This window comes from Pteropus vampyrus, unplaced genomic scaffold (assembly GCF_000151845.1).
Source record: "Pteropus vampyrus isolate Shadow unplaced genomic scaffold, Pvam_2.0 Scaffold177, whole genome shotgun sequence".
Lineage (NCBI taxonomy): Eukaryota > Metazoa > Chordata > Mammalia > Chiroptera > Pteropodidae > Pteropus > Pteropus vampyrus.
The window spans coordinates 3763572-3768914 of NW_011888958.1; the positions used below are offsets into that span (position 1 = coordinate 3763572).

Below are 5343 nucleotides of genomic sequence, written 5' to 3' on the forward strand. Positions count from 1 at the left end.
GCTTGTCAAACCTTCTCACACTTCCATCTATACTCTGGGCTTTGAGTCAAGTAAGTGAAATCTTGGCCGGATAGGAGATATCTTAATGTAGGGTAGTGATTCTTTCTAAAGAGAATGGAAGAAAGTGCCGATACTACATGTTCTATATTTTTTTAATTAGCCTACAAGATTTCATATTTTTAGTTACTTCTGTTCTATTTGGTTATTTTATTTAAAAAGAATTTTAAAGTGTTATTAGCATTTTGAAGCAACATATCAAAAAAAGCATGTAAAAATCTTTATCACGAAACAAAACCTATAGAACCGGGAGAAAAGAGTCTTAAGTAAAAACCAGTTTTTCCATCAAGTGCAATAGCTTCTCCATAGGAACAATCACCCAAGATTCATCCAAAATTCATTCAACGAGCAATTTGTCTAGGACTATACTCTACAGACTATATCCTTCTGTGCCACCACTTCCAGGTTCAATGAAAAACCATGACTGCTTCACAATCAGTCCTAACTAGTTTTGAATAAATTTTCTTTTTACATTGATATTGATGAGAAAATTTTTATTAAGTATAAAAATATAATCCTCTCTGAAGAGCAGTATGATGGCTATTATTTTTATAAATAATCTAGATGTCTAAAGATTCAACCAGACCCTTTGGGAACTTCGAGATGATAATACAAAGACAGCAGCCACATGAGGTCTGGGACTAGGGAAGCCAGCCCAGAGAAGGCCATACAGAGGTCCCATCTACATGCTTTGGCCGGCCTTATGCCCCATGGGAAAGAATTCCTATGCAAGACTTTGGATTGAAGCAAGCCCATAAATAACCTCCATCTGTGGCAGATTTAGTGGCTATGTATGTAAAATAAGTCACAGAAATACCACTATTCAAACAGATTTATGAGAATACCATGTTTCCAGTCCTCTCATGGTCACTTTCTTCAAGCTGACAAAAATCTGAAAATTTATATAATCAGAATTATAATCTATATAACAACTAGGTTTCACGATCTTTCCTAGATAGTAAACCTTACATTTTTTTCCTACTGAATCTTAACTTTCCTTAGCCCTACCTTTTAAAGAATTTAGGAACAATTCCAATTTCATTCAGAGATAAAGGTAGATAAAATTCAAATTCAGTACGAAAAAGAAATCATATGAGCCATCTTTACCTGCCCAAAAGCATCAAAGGCTTCTCAATACTACCTAGTAAAAAGGGTCCAATTCTTCAATTTGTTTCCCTCTACACCCCTTCACAGAAGCCATCACTCCAGGCAAACTGAACTATTCTCTTACCTAAACATAGTCTTCACTTTACTTTTTTCTATTCCTTTTGTCATATATTCCGCCTGCATTAAGTGCCTACTGATACCTCTCTATAATTCTAAATTACATCCACCCTACTACACCTAATTTAAGGGCTGCTTCTTTGAGTTTTTGTTAGTGCCCCCTCTGCTGAATGTCCACAAGCTCTCCATTTGGAAAAAGTGTGCACTTTAAAAACAAACATCATTCAAGTCTCGACTCTGCCACATACCAGTTAGGCCTTGAACAAGGTACCTGCCTTACTAACCTCAACTGGAACTAGGGGCCAAAATAACTACCGTGCAAGGTTTACGGAGTTCTGAGCAACATTTGCCATCATGGGTTCAAATCTCAGTGCTAACAACTGTAGACAGTCTGACCTTGGACTGACCTTGGAGAAGGCACTGAAACACCATGAGCCTCTCAGCTTTCTCACTGGTCAACAGGGACGAGCTGCATCTATTTCACAGTAGAATAACAAATGTAACCGATCAGTGCAAAACTCTGACTCCCATGCCTTGGCCCCTACGCCCCCATATCCCATCCTCAGAATTAGCAGCGTTTCCTGTCTTGGAGCTCCCACCACTCTATGCTCTATGCTCCCCTCTGTCAAGGTATGACCTGTCTCCTCCATCGGACGCTCCCCGTCTGATGGAACGTTTATAGCCCCAGCCTAGACTCCTCCCTGGCAGTCTGTAGGCCCTCAGATGAATAAATAAACTAGAAAAAAAATATTCTCAGGCTTGAAGTGTTACAGAGATAGTTCTAGGCACTCAAATGCTATCTCCTCTAAGACGGCTTCTGTAGTTGCCCCAAGGAAGATCACTTAAATGTGGAGCTACCACCACACTTCGGCAATTCATCTCTGATACATCTACCACACCCTTCTCTGTACTTTGTTGTTATCATCTTTCCTCCCTGATCAGAAGCTCGAGGAGGTCAAAGACTATGTGTAATGGCCTTTCCTTCCAGTCCCTCCTCCCAACACAGAACAGGAATTAAACTAATTAAAAGGGAATGTTAAAGCTTCTAGAAAGAAACTGTCCAAATCACGAGGTAATTCAACATCGCATGGTTGCTCTACCAAGTGACCGATCACCTCTAAGACCCCAAAGTCAAGGTTTGAATAGATCTAGACAGCTGTCTTACATCTAAGGAAGGAACTCAACAGAATCTCTCAAAATCAAAAGGAAAAGTTTGCCGCCCTGAATAAGGTTTTCATTAGTGGTAAAAGAATCAAACAACAGAAAACAGTGAACTAAAACCAAAAATATCAGGGGAAATACTTTCTGTCTTGTCAAAATTTATGATGTCCACGATGCTTTAATATTCTCTCCTCAAGCCAAATACTTTTCTTAGAAAAATAAATCAATGCTTTGCATTCCATATTCATGAGTAGTTATAAAAATAAACTAGCATATACTATGGCAGAGCTTTTTGAGTTATTGATTAATCATATTAATGAAAGTTGACTTATAAAATGTATATTTGAACTTGCTATTTTCCAATGGATATCACTTCATTAAAACATCTGTTTTCTATCTCCAACATTTCAGAATCAGCAAACCTATAACAAAAACTGAATGCTGCTCCCCCCCACCCCCACCCCATGAGAGGGGCAGTGGCAGTGAAGAAGAGGGAAAGGTTGTGATTCTGGAATTAAATGTTGACTTTTCCCTCTCCTTGTCTGTAGCACATTCCTTGACAGTGTGAAAAGAACCAGAAGCTTGAATTTAATTCTGAGTTTCCCAAAGCCTGAAGAACCAACAGCTAAAACAGAAATTCACCAGGCAAGCTAATGATCCTCTGTGTCACCCTCTTCTCTGAAGTCGGCCTGAGAGAGGGCCACTGCACTCCTCCCAGGGACACCAGAGATGAGCTGCTGGAAATGCTCTCGCCAAACTAAAATCGAGTCAGCTAATCAAGTCCAAGAACAGTCAGCGGGAGCCAGAGGGGTGAAAAACCTTGCTCTCCCAGAGTTTCTGGCTCGGTCCCAAGAACTTCCCTTCTCCCACTGCCAGCAGCACCCATCAATCCCCATAGTAACCAGCCCACGGATTCCCAACTGGTCCAAAAGGGAGGCACACATACTGCAGAGAAGCACATGAGAACATGACCCAAACTCAGGCACCAATCCAATAGCTGCTTAGTGGTTTAAACATTCCAATTCTACCTCCCTGCTTCCCCTAATTCCCAGGTTACCAGACTGTTCTCTCTTTCTCACTCCAAGCTAATGCTGAGACAATGAAGGATACTTGTTTCTAGGCCTCTGCATAAAACAATTTTCTGTTTTCTGATGCAATCTGAATTCAAGTCTTTGTGGTATGAAAGCAATCACGTCCCCTCCACCCCACCACCATCACCACCACAGTGCACAAAAATATTGGCCAAATGAAGGAACCGCCTGGATAGAAATAAAGATTTCAAAGATATGGGAGTAGATTTGAGATCCAGGATAGAGATGAAAAGCCTGTACTCCCCAAAGGAATGAGGAGCAGATGAAAGGGTGCTGCAGTGGGTGGAGTTGATCTATCTTTGTGAAGAACAGGATTCATTATGCTGACAGAGCACGAGTGAGAACAGGAGGGGGGGGAACACAGGAGACCCAGAGTATTTCCGTCCCCTACACACTCAAGGACACTGCAATCAGGCACAGTGGCTCATGAAAGGGATTTTCAGCAGGGAAAGGGAGAATGATTGGAATTGGGGGAAGATGTGGGTGATAACTTAAGAAGTTTGATAGGGAAAAAAATACTTAGCTGATTCTAACGTGTTTATCTAAAGGGTTACAATGTTGAAGTTTTTGTTGTTGTTTTTTAACTAAAAGATAAGGTGGGAATCGAATTAAAAGTGCTCAGCATTATAGAACTGGGCTATGACTTGCCATTGCCCACAGAGCTCATTGGTAAGATGCACGTTTTCCTTAGGGTAGATGCTGAAGTAACGCAACTGTAGGGTTATGGCGTACGCATGCATATGTGTTAAATTTTAATAGGTATTCCTAAATCACTTCACAGTGAGGGTCTCACAGCAGTTTGCATGAGTTCTTTAAACCTTTACCTACTGTATGCATGGCACTGTGATAATTACAGAATATAAAGTCATAAAATAAAGATCCTAAAGCATGACTCAGCATCGCCAAAAGTGTAAGGAAAATGGAAGGAGAGATATAAAACAGTAAAGTTTATTGTGAGAAGTAAGATTATGTGTAACTGCCCTTTATATTATCAGTATAATTTTTAAAATAATTTTTGAAAAGCAAAAGAAATATCTGAACTATACAAAACAGATTCCTAGAACATCAATGCTTTCAAAAAATCTAAATTAATATGTAAATTTATCACAATCTCATTAAGATTAACAGGATATTATTTTGGAAATTCAGAATCTAAGTCTAAAGTTCATAAGGAAAAATAAACGAGCAAGAATAATTAGAGTAATCATGGGAAAAAAAAAAGAGTAATAAAGGAGAGTAGCCTTAATACTTACCAGATAGTAAAATGTGTTACACAATAATTTAAAAGTTAGTTTATGAATAGAAATTGGTTCATGAATAGACCGTCAAATCAAAGAAAAAAATAAAAATTCTAAAAATACTTCGGAGACATAGAGATGAAAGATAAATTGTGCTATTTAAGATCAGTGCAGAAAAGATAAATTACTGGATAAATGGTATAGGCAAAACTATGTAGCCACACGGAAAAAAAGAATAGAACACCAACTCACACCAAAAAAATAAATAATAACAATTGAAAAATTTAAACATTAAAAATAAGAAACTTCAAAAGTATTAAAAGAAAGCAAGAGACATTTTTTTATACACTTGGAGAGCATAAGACCATTCTAAGTAAGGTATAAAATCCAAAACCCATAAAGCAAAAGACTAATAAATTAGATTAGACAAAAATAATAAATTTATAAATGGCAAAAATTACCATCAATGACAAAATATAAACCCAATGGAAAAATAAGCAACTCCTATCACAAAGTGCTAACTTCCTTTTTTATTTAAAGAGCTTACCTCAATAGATAAATGGGCAAAGGAT

At 38.1% G+C, this 5343-nt stretch overlaps 1 protein-coding gene across 12 annotated transcripts in view; it reads right to left on the minus strand.

Annotated features, from left to right (window-relative positions):
- Positions 1–5343, minus strand: part of SIPA1L1 (signal induced proliferation associated 1 like 1) — a 348029-nt gene that overhangs the window by 243197 nt on the left and 99489 nt on the right. Inside the window, exon 1 of one of the 12 annotated variants that reach the window (XM_023537065.1) lies at positions 1689–1709. The exons of the other annotated variants lie outside the window; for them this stretch is intronic. The gene's annotated coding sequence lies outside the window, so the exon portion shown is untranslated. Of the gene's footprint in view, positions 1–1688; positions 1710–5343 lie in introns of those variants that run through there. 12 annotated transcript variants of the gene reach the window in all.